This window comes from Lathamus discolor, chromosome 1 (assembly GCF_037157495.1).
Source record: "Lathamus discolor isolate bLatDis1 chromosome 1, bLatDis1.hap1, whole genome shotgun sequence".
NCBI lineage: Eukaryota > Metazoa > Chordata > Aves > Psittaciformes > Psittacidae > Lathamus > Lathamus discolor.
Genome location: NC_088884.1, coordinates 87,097,150 through 87,109,618, shown reverse-complemented (window position 1 = coordinate 87,109,618; position 12,469 = coordinate 87,097,150).

The following is a 12,469-nucleotide window of genomic DNA, read 5'->3' as shown; positions in this document are numbered from 1 at the left end:
GGGGGAGTCCTTGGGAGGTCCCCGCCGCTGAACGGTCCTTGCAAAGGGAGCAGTGAGCCCTTCCGAGGGTGCCCGCCACTGTACGAGCTCCGAGGGAAGCGCAGGTGGTAGAGTGAACAGCAGCGTGGTTTTCGTTAAAACGGCCCAAACACAAAAGCGGTCAAATCCGCATAAAGCTTGCTCATGATTTTGAGAAATATTCGTCCCTAGGCTGAAAACAGTTGAAGTTCAAAATTTGTTGTTTTCTGTGTGGACAATATTTGTGGTCATGAAGCACAGGAAAAATCAACAAGGAGTTTCACAGAGATAATTTACTCAGCTACAGCTTTGAAGAAAGAACTGGGGTTTCTTTTTGTGACTGTAATTAGTTTGCATCTTGAACTATTTAGGGAAGTGTTTTCTTACGTCTCTCATCGCATGCAAAATCCTATTGAGGTTCAGTGGAATTATGTACATGGTACAGCAAGTTTTCCTCTCTAAGAAACTGATACGTTGTGTAGCTACTGTAGCTTTGAAATATTTGGGGTTAATCATTTAGGACAATCTAGGTGTCTAACCTAATTATACATGCTGTATCAGTGTTACGTATCTTAGAGCACAGCCATGCGACAATCTGTTTGCATCATACCTTGTATTCTTGCAGAGGCCCTTTGATTTAAAAAAAGATACTGCCCATACTGTGTTCCTTAAAAAATAATAATAAATAAACAAAAACCCCTGTACTATTGCAGTGGGCTGCAGGAATGGACTTTCAATTGCCTCTAGAATTTCCCTTGAGAACAAAACATAAAAGTACATCTGGAAGTAAATGAGAAATGCTCTTGCTTCCCAAGTGAGCAAGGCTTCCATATATGAAGGTTCATTTTCCTCTTCAGAAATGCATAAATGAGGGGTTTAATATTGGTTCTAAGTTATAAGAAAGTCACATTCTTGCTTTTTTCTGTTGCACTTCCCACCACTAACTGGAATTACATGTTCTATGGGCTGTTTTTTCCATTATTTGAGTATTGTCTAAACAGAGATTGGTTTGCCGTTTCTACAATGAAAGGTAATGACTACTACCTATTCCATTGTCTAAGTATTGGTAATACTTGACTTTTAAGTCATCCTTGCAGAAGCCTGCATGATACATCCCTCCATTTGGAGGGGTGAAATAATGATAGCTCTCCAAGTAATTGCAATACTATATATTACAGTGTGTATTTCATGCCATAGAACTTTCTATTGAACTGTTTCTGTTCTGAGAATGCTCTGTGAGACAGTGGCAAAAAATCTCTTATAGCACTGTAAGTGCTGTGTAGAAGGCCACTTTTTCTACTACACAATATCCCTGCAACATGGACTTCTGACAAATCTGATTCCGCTTACCACCTATGTTACAGAGGAAATGCCAGTCCAAGTTTTCAGGGAAGTTAACTTTCCTTCTTCATACTGAAGGAAAAGGACAATGTAAGAAAAATTGACCAAATCCTTTTCTCTTTCTCACCATGCTATTACAAAGCCACCAAGTCAAAATACTTGGTTCCTAATGCAGTTTTTGATTAATTGCTTTTCTTCATCCTGCCCTTCCTGCTTTACTTGCATTTTGGCCATCACTCACTTGCATTTGAACTCTACAGCATAACAATAGTGGAGGAATTTTCCCCTTTGTTTATTTGAAGGAAATTCTACCTGAAAAACAGCCAGGATGACAACAAAAGAATCCATTACAAATCTTTAATGTATTCTGTATGGTTACGGTCTTAGAAATATTTTGTATTTCCAACTGAAATGTGTAGGGAAACAACCTCAGTCACAATAAAATTATATATAGAAAATTTACCAGAGTCTGAAGAACCAGGCTGCTACCAGAACACAGTATTGAAACAGACATATGATAATTCTTGTGTGATTAAACTTCAGCCATCACCGCCTTACTTGACAATAAGAATTTAAACATCATTGCTGTGTCTTGGTGGTATGGTTGAGGCCTCAAAGTGCCATATGCAAATAAGCAAAATGCATGAAGCCACGCTTCTGAAAGAGCAGAAACTTCTGAAACAGCAGAACAAGCAAGGAACCTAATAGTAGTGAAATTGCACCTACGAAATTTTGGGTACGGCTGAATCCTCTTGAAAAAGGATGAATCATTTAATGAATCATTTACACATGTTTGAAAACATTCATAATGTCAATAATGCCAATGCTCCAGAATCATTATTCTTCTCAAAAATATTTAAAGTTATCAAAGTATCAGATAAATGTCAACGTAGCCAAACTTCAAAAAGCAAGGGAGAAAGGTTGAGGAGACCAGGCAGAGCAATACAACCTTGTGTCCTGTGTTATTTCAACTGGTTAAAGACTTTACAGTCAAAGGCTGCCAGTTTAGTATGTTTTGTGAACGCTGACTTGAATTTACGGGGGTTTGAAGTGATGTCATTTTAATTTAGAAAACCGCTTCCTGGAAGCTGTTTAGACAGGAGTGGAATACTGAAAGCTATACTGCTGTAAGGACAGAGACTGAACAGAAAAGCCTGAAGATTTACAGCAAGTAGTAAATGTAGAAATGTAGCAGGCATAGTATTATATCACTAAAGATGCCAGATTACTCTTCCTGCTCTTTTTATTTTTTTTAAGTAAGACATGGACTTAATGCCATAAGTATTTCATGAATGACTTGGAATTGCAGCCAGTATACAATCCCTCATTTCTTTCACTGGACTCGTTTGATCAAGACAGCGGGGAATAAGATTGGAACAGGGTTTTGATTACGTAGATAGACTACTCTGGTGGAATTTATCCATCCTCCTCAAATTATGAGAAGTACACAATTCTGATTTTAAAATTTCTATCGGCAATATTCTTCAGCTGGAAGGAAGTGATCAAAAAATTGCTTTTCTAAATTGAAATAAAGTGTCTAAAGAACCCACAGCAATACATTTCTTTGAAATATTTTCAAAACCATGAGTTTCATATTTCTCTTTCACATTTTTTCAGCTTCTTTAAAATTGGCAGATGAATGGAGTAAAGATCTGAAATACTGGAAGAAATAGCACAGCTGGCATTCAGTATACAAAAATATCAGGAAATATAATCAGATTCTTAGATTGCACTAGAGCAGCAGGAATACCTTCCAGATCTATGAGGCACCTGACTAAGTGGATATGCAAATCAGTATGACTGTGACAAGTGATGGGGAAAAAGGTCATGTAGTGAATGTGCTTCTGGGGATTACTCTTACCAGAATTTCTTGAGAGGTACGTTTCAACAGTTTTAATCTGAAAATAAATCTAACCTGCTTGTTAAAAATTGGAATGTTAACACTAAGACCTTCTGATTGAAACTAAGTGATTTACTAAAAATCAGCATGATCTAGGAAACTTCTAGTAACAGTTTCCCTTGCATAACAACCTTGCATGGTATGTGATAATGCCAAACAATTATTTTCCTGCTTTATAAAAAAGTAAGAGTATCTTCTCTCAAGAGACAAAACTGGTTTTTATTTGCTTGAAGTGAGGGATGAAGAGAGGGAAAAAGACACTCCTGGTAATGCTAGAAATAGAATCCAGGCCATGCAGTACACCGAACCCTTCTCTAACGTGTGTGTGTACTACTTTCATGAAAATTGGGAAGTTGGTGGGAAGTGTAATGAAAGTAAAATTGGCCTTCTTTGCCTCATACTGGGAATTTGCCTACTTGCCAAGAACCCAGTGTTTTCAAGGACATTTAGCTCCTACATCAAGGACTTCTATTAAAGTCTAAACAGGTTAATCAGCATGTAGAAAAAAGGAGGGGTGATATCACTGATCTGTAAGCACATCTCAGCCTCAGAACTAATATTATGGTTTAAGGCTTTTAAATGAGATGAAAATACAAATTCCTGAGACCTGACACTGTAATTTCATGGACACTGTGCAGCAATTCAGGCCCATGGAAAGTAAGTGGGTCTAAAATACTGTCAAATCACCTAGTGGAAACCAGGCCCTCGGAGCTGCATGTTGCAGTGGTATTATGTGGTCTAATATATGATATTAGAAGGCTACTGAAGTCTCATGTCAATAAAACCATTAGATAGATACTAGTTACGTTTTCACAGGTCTGCAGAATGTCCGTCTAGACAAAATGGACGAATGCACTTTTTTTTGCATTATGGCAACTGTGTGTGTACATTTACATGTTTGCACTTGTTATTTCCCTTTTTCTAAGGCAAGCTAGATACGTCTTTAAGAAAATCCAATGTATTTGCACACTTTTCAACAAATCTACATGATCCTGAGCCTCTTCCAATTAAGTTTTATTCCTCTCTTTTCACTCATACTGGTAGAAGTTAACAGGAGTGCTACTAGGAAAGGGGCTATAGAATCAATTCCCTCATCTGTACATTGCCCTGGGGACTGTACGGAGCTTATAAACTTTAGAAAGCACACTTTCATAAGATTTGCTTTACTGCTTGTTTATATAAAAGGCTGGTTTTCTTCCTTAATTTAGTTACCCTGTCTCTGTGTCAGTCAACACTCCTTGAAAATGTAAGCTTGAATCTTGGCCTACTGTGGAGTGCTGGCCACCATGTGATAAAATTTACAGTCACAAGACAACATCTTCAACATCTATGTTTTCTTTTTGACAGTGCTTCAAATGTGGGTGGGTGAATGCAATGCATCCTACTGTCCCCTTGCTGGTTGACAGTAAAAATTATCATATGGACATACTCAGTACTTCAACTAATGAGATCGAGAGCTGCAGTGGATATATGGAGTGCAGACTACCTCTTATTTTAGCAAATTAGCAACATTTTCTGCCTTGTGCAAGTAGTAAGTCTGAATATATTTGGACACAGTTCAGTCTTTCTCTAGGTGGGAGAGCAGGGTTTGAGTCATTGTGGGGATCCAAATAGGGGAAACAGGACATAAAAAAATAATACCAAGAGACAAACAGGTCAGTGATGAATTAATACAGTTCACAACAATTTTTACACCCAGAAACAAGTGGATTTCCCACATCATTTTGTGAACTGATATTGTATTATTTTTTAATTTGTGGGCACATTCTCCGTTGTAACACCTTAGCAGAGAGAAATTTAAACAGCAACTTACTGTTGTAAAAGACGAGTCTGAGTGACAAGCATGGCGCCCTGAGTAGAAGATCATTCATCCTCATTTGTGCCATTCAAAGCTCCGTTGTCCAGGATGCCTGGCAATTTTGACTGAAAGATTACCTGATTCTGTCGTAGTTCAGAGCCTACTATGTGGTACTAAATGCTTGCCATAACTTAAAACGTTAAATTGCTCTTGTTGGAAGAGAAGTAAGTACCACAGCACAGTGTTGGTTAAAAATGTAATCTTTCCTTCTATGGGCTGCTCTGGAATAGGCGATAACACTCAACTACAAGTACTAACAATCTGAGTGAAAGCAACTCAGTGGGTCATCCAAAACCTCTTCTTTTTTATGTTGCAGGAACGGGCAACAAGGAGAAGAGATTGAAAAAAGGTCCCACTGAGTGTAGCTATGCTGCAAGTGGGAGTCCTTCCTCCTGCAGAGCTCCTGAGTTGTTTGTGGCCATGTGAAAAAATGGTTCAGTGTCTAGTATGGCAAAAATCATGTTACCAGTTCTACCAAATAACAATTGCCCTTGAGAAGTTCTGCTGTTCAGTGCACAGTGAAGCACTGAACACTTGAATATTATTATTCCCAAGTGACCAGAGTCTAGTATTGGCAACTGGTGGGTTAGTCTTAAGCTTCCAGGTGGTAAACATCTTATGAAGAGGTCACATCTTGTCTTTGAAGAAAGATATGCTCAGAAACATTCATTAGGAGTCAATCAAAATCAATATAAGAGACACAGTAAATATATATATTTGTGTGTCTATATTTATATCCATATACTTGTCTGACTAAAGCAGCCACAGGATGCCAACATCCTGCTTTTGCGTAGCATGCAACTCATCTGACTCTTGCCAACTTCAGGGTTGGAGTTCCCATATACATATTCTGTGTTATGAAATTTTAAAAATCCTGTATATACTTTTGTTACGGTTTTCCTGACTTGTCGGTAAGAAAAGCCACTTTGCAGAAGAGTGAAGAGATGCTGAAGTTCGTAGCAGCTGAGAGGCGTTCAACAATAGAAAGAAAAAAACAAACAAACAGAATTCTGTGAGAAGACTTATTAGTAAGAATCTTCCAAGTGATTGACAGAGAAAATGGAAAACTTTGGAAAATGGGAGACAGGACAGTACTTATAAATTATTCACTGAATGCCAATTTAAAATATAGTGGCGATGCAATATCTTTTGCCATTAAAATTAGAATAACTCTGCTAGGATCAGTGAAAGGTAGGTGTCTCGTACAATTAATATGTGTTTTGGGGAGGAAGATGGTTGTAGAAGTGAAAGCAAGATTAAAGAACCTCCCTGCTCTTGTCTTTCAGTAGTCCCTGTAGTACCCTGGCGTGTGACCAGGTGCGTACACAGAGATAAGGAGGTCATTGCCAATTTAATTTTCCAGCTTCAGGAAAACAAAACCCTGAGTTCAGGCCAATGAAAACATTGCAGTCAGTCTCAGTAGAGTCTGAATTCCATATCTAGCTTTTAATAAAACCAGAAACCCATGTTCATGAGAAGATGGACGAAATCTTCTCAGGGTTTTAGAACACACAGGCAAATCTAGGTGGGCTGGTATCTCTGGCAAATTAAGGAGAAAAAATAACCCTCAGGAGACCCTCAGAAGTTGCATTAATTTTTAAAACACCCATGTCCTGGTTTTTAGGAGTAAACAGCATCTACAGTTCCCATTACAACTCAGAAAATGAGATCAGAGGTGCTTATTCAGCAGAAGAGCCGTAGAAGGCAGACTACTTTGCAATAATATGACAGACAGACATAAGGAAACATCTTTCATGCAGAAAGCATTTATATGCCCCATAATTGAAGTATTTCCATCTTCCTCAATATTTTTCATTACACTGCTGCTACTGATGTGTGGAAACTGCCTGCAATAATAAATCCTAGGAATCCCACCCCACCCTAGGCTTTCAACAAACAGGGATTTGATACCAATAGAGAGCTCAAATAAAACTTCATCTTAATAGCAGGAGGCAAATGCTCAGAAATTGGAATACTGAGCATCAAAATTAGTGTATAAAGGAAGATGTTTTCCTTATCAGATGAAACAGCTGCTGACAGAAATGTATGTCTGGCAAGCCAGAAATTTAGGAATCTGCACATTGTGGACTTCGATGTTGGCATAGAATTTATTTGAAGAGATGCAAAGGTTATTCAATGGCTTATGTTAAAAGCTCATGTGTAAATATACATCCTGGGTGTAAGAAAAATATGCTAAAAGACATACAAAAGTTTTTTTCTTTTTTTAATTGCAAAAATAAAAATGTGGCCAAAATTTGATTCTGAAATTAAGAAAATCTCTTTTGTTTATGTAATCATCCCCAAAATAACTTACCTTCAGTATTAGATCAAAAACATTTCAAGAGCCTCACACATTCAAACTTTATATTTTTGAAATTTTAAATCACCAAAGAGGAGCCCTTCAACTTCTTTAACAGTTGAGGTACTTCCACTTTAAACCAGGCTATTACCTCTGTCCATTTTTGAACAGTTCATTTTCAGATTTAGAGAGTGCTTAACATAATTCAGCATAATTTCAGTAAATCTTTTAGCAGGAATGAATCTGTTACGTTACCCCTTCTGTCTGTCACTCAGAAATGGAAATTATTGATTGCACATGAATATATGACTAACCAATAGAAATTGTGTCTCAAGTCATACGAGTGACAGAAATGTAGCTTGACTTCTCTGTTCTTTCTTCCCGACACTTTGTAATGAAAAACGTGTATGAGATGATAGACACCCAAGATTATATACATTTGCACTATTAAAAGGGGAGGGTGGAAATTATTGCGAGCACAAAGGTCTAAGAAGGTGAACAATGATACACTGACTTGTCCAAAACCAGTGATATACACAGGAGAAAATTAAAAATATTTTGGAGAGGAGCCAACTGTTTGTTTCAGTCATCTTCAGAGATGCAGTCACTGAAGAAATGAGGTAGATACTGAGATGAGAGGGAAGTAAGAAAGCATGAGGGTATCGGCATTTTGGTCCTTTTCTCCCTGTGACACCCCCACAATTAATACAAAACAGCTCATTAGATCAGGAAAGGACTGCTAGACGTTTTCCTTAATAGTGTCTTCTCGTAGCCCCATTAGATTCCCCATCGTCTGATTATGTTAAGCCAATTAAGTTATCAGTATCCAGTTTTGTATGAAGCCACAAATCAAATTCATATAAAAGGTACTAACCTGTCATTGACTTCTGCAGGAACTGAAAGATCCATGTGACAAACTGAGATGTTAAACCTGACTCTTCATCCCATGAAAAAAAATAAGAGGGAAATTTTGTCTGCCAAGGCACATAAAGCTTGCAGTTCCCACGTAAGTTCCCTACTTATATCCCTTTAGTTTGCCCATCTTCCCTCGTCCTTTGTGCTGCCATCCCCATGCAACGAAGCAACAACTGTTAGTAATTCTCACTGAGGCATTTGGAGCCAGATCAGCAGCTATGTCCTGGCAGAGAATAACTGCCACTGTCATGGATTCTGTCTGAAATTGGCGTAGGACATGTCAAGAGAAATGTTACCTGGGTATTTTGGATTGCTCCTTGCTGCATTTGACATATTATTTTATTGGACTTTAGTCAAAATTGACATTGCTGTGCTCTGCCCTCTCAGCCACTCTATTTTCTATAAACATTTTCTCCCATTTATCTCCTCCACCTTTTTCTTTTCCTTGTATTATATTCTCAGATTTGTTTTCTCCCATGGTACCTTAGAGCTATCAGATCACTCCAGTATTCTGTACCATGCAGTGCTGAAGAAGAGCTCTACCAAAAGTAGCCTAGATAAGAAAAGAAAAACCCACATTTTATAGTATCCATTAATTGTCTCTTTTAATATACTTTTGGAAGTTTTTTCCTTCTGCTTTTTAGACAGATATACAGTCACTACCTCATAGAGTCCCTTTTCCCCTTTGCAGGGTATTGGAGCCTAATCCTATATATATAGGATTATATATATTTTATATATATATATATATAGGAATATATATATTATATATATAATATATATTTATTATATATATTATATATAATTATTATATATATTATTATATTATATATATAATTATATATATTTTATATATATTATATATATACATAAATCTACCAGTCACTATAGCGATGCTTTTGACTTTATTTTCCAGTCCTCTCCAATTGCTCTACATTCTGATACCTGTGCATTGCCTAGAACATGAGATAATCTTGATGTAAGAGTGTGGACCTAACCAGTGTGTCTGAAATGGGTTGATAAACCCCAATTCCTAAATTATAGCCCAGGTGCGAGACAGTGAAAGGAAAGAAAGGTATAAACTTTGCAAAATATATCCCAGGCCCTCAAGTAATAAACAAAATCCTGAAGCAAAACAGCACAGAACAAGAAAACAAAAATGTTATGCCCAGAAAGCAAAAAATTAACAAATAGGCAAATTATATCAAAATAATAAAAAGTCTCTTCCTGTGGTTTCTACTTCTAACAACAGCACTCCAGGTCCCTTAGCCAACAGTTCATCAGCAGTTGTTATGCAGGGGTCAAAACCGCAAAGTATTGACATCTGAATTAGAAACTTTTCTCACCTCCCTCAGAAATTAGAAGGTACAACCATGCAGCAATAGAATATAATTCTAATGAAGGAAATGCAGAGGAACACTATTGTAATGCTCTGATCGGTGCATGCTGGCTTGTGACACAAGTTAGCAGCTTAATAGAAATATCCACTAAGGTTGATATAAAATTATAACTGATTTTTTAATACTGACATAAACTTGTATGGATTTGTGAATACTGTCAATTTGTTTAGCTGCTGAATTGGAATCAGAGATATAATGAGAATGAATGTGAGTAGCATTGTACACAAAACCAATTGACAGTTCAAGAGAAACAGACCCAAGCAGGGCATAAACAGAGTCTTAAATATTATTAAAACGGTACATTTGGCTAGTCACACCGCTTGATTACTTTAACATTTGTAACCATATGGGACAAGGACTTGAGATGAAGAATGGAATGGCCTTTGCACAACAGACTATTGAAATTAAAAAATTGGCCAAGTGCATGATGGGCAATTTGCCTTCCTCTGAAGCATCTTGCATTTGCCAAGCAGAGTGGAGAATATTGGACTTGATGGATCATTGGCTTAATGGAGTATGGCAGATCCTATGTTCCCATTAAAACTGCCTGGTGGATGGCATTGTTCCAAACACAAATTTGGTATTAAAAGTAAATGTGTATGTTCTCCTGAGCTTCCTTGAGTTAAATAATTATAAGTCATCTGATTTCTGTTGAAACTTATTAATTTTATGTAGCCTGATTTGTCAGTGCTGCACTCTGATTTACAGATGGCCTCAGAATATCAGAATTCATGATGAGTCTGAGTGAGAAGAAAAATAGTGGTGAATTATTTAATGTCACATTTCTAACTTGCATTGCTTGAACCAAGATCATGTGAGAAGAAGCTGGTTTTCTAAATTGCCATGTAAACAAGCAAATAAGGTGTTAAGATTTGTGTAGCTGAGAAATGCGGTAGTCTTGTGACACAAGAACTTCTAGCTGAGATAAAGGGAATAGTCTTGGGAAACCAGAGGACCAGAGGTACAATTCAGTGATCACTGCCTTTATCTTTCAGCAAGTATAATGCGCAAACCTACTTAGCTCACAGCCATAAAAGCTCTTAACAGAATTAACCCAAAAATAATAAATCAAAGCCAGTTAAACCTTTCTACAGGCAAAGTCACGGCTGGGATGCATAAGTATCTCAGAATGATATCATTCTCCACTGTCTTCTTTGAGGCAGGTCCACACCCTTAGGAAAAGGGCAAGGCAGCACCCCTGGTGTGGTTGCCTGGCTGCCAGTTAGTGCTACAGACTCCTTCCCCCTAGATTTACAGGGACATGTCTTGGTCCTTGTTAGGTGTTCTGCCTGCTTCTTCGGTCTATGGTTTTAGAAAGCTATTGTAGAACCTTACCTCTTTGTCCAAATAACTTGTTTTCCAAGGTCAGTTCCCTACTGAACACCGTCATTGTGGCCTAGTGACTACGTGCAGTGACGCAGCACCATACAGTGATTTGTGTGTGACATTTTTTCAGGGCATAAGCTACAAAATTATCACAGTAATAAATGCAAAGATCCTTTAAAATCCATCTGCCTCCAAGTCATTTACATCATAATTATTAAATTACTTCAGAGCTCAGGTGAACATCCTGCAGTGAGCAGTAATGGGAGCAGACTATCACACTGCCTAACTTCTGGTATGTAATATAAGTAATGAATTAAGACTCTGTCTTCCTAGCTCTTTATATATCAATGGAGAAAAGGAGCAGCTCTTCCAAACAGTCATTCTATATAGCCATGTTACGGAATGCAACAAGAGTTTTCCAATTTAGCCACCAATATTTGGTCCCTAAGTCAAGTGGTGCATTGTAGTCAGGAAGGGAAAGCTCTAAAAAGAATTGAAAATCCTTACTTTGACAGAGGATATAGTTTTATATTTGCAAGAAAATGGAGATTTGTTCTGGCTCCTATCAGATTTGGACACTTCCTTGGGCGAGGAAAATGTCAGTAGAGGATGTCAGGAAGAAGGTGGGAAAAAATATATATCCTAGAGATGGTCCATGAGATTACCGTCTTCTGACAGAAAAGTCAGGAAAATGATGATGGCACCTGCTTCAGCATGTGCTTCTGAGCAGGGTATCTGCCAGCTTCAGATACATGAAAGCTCAACAGCATTACGGCATCTCCTGGGACGGAATGTGCCAAATTATTTTTTTTTTAATAGTGGAAGATCCAGAATGGTGTTGGCCATTTCTGCCTAAATCTGATAATAAAAGGAAGTTTGCAATGATGAGTTTAGAAATTTAATTAAAGTTCTGGTTTCATACTATTTCGTAAGCTCTTCATGGGATTTGAATACTCTTAAGAAGCAATTATTTCCATCAGACCCTTAACATGCATTTTTTTGTTGTTCCAGTATGTGACTTCTTTCTAATATGAAATTAGACAACATTTGCTAACTAAAACAGTTTTCAAACACTTTCGCTCTTTTCTGGATATTTACAAACCTCAGTCTAGACTGCTGGTTACTGTTCTGCTGCTGTTTAGAACTGCAGAGGCAATGTAGCTGGATGTCATTTAGAAGAGCAGAAGAAAATCGCTGTCATTTCATCTGAACATCACAGCATGTGGAGCCACTCCAATGATTTTAGCTTCCATTTTTTACTAAGAAAGTGCGTCTGTCCTCAGTGTTTGTATAAGATAAATGAGAGTTTATGGAGATAACAAAGCACAGCTTTGCTTAATTGTGATGCTATCATTTATGATGGGCAAGATTTATTCTCAATTCAGGTGCTAAAGATGTATGTTTGAGTCTTG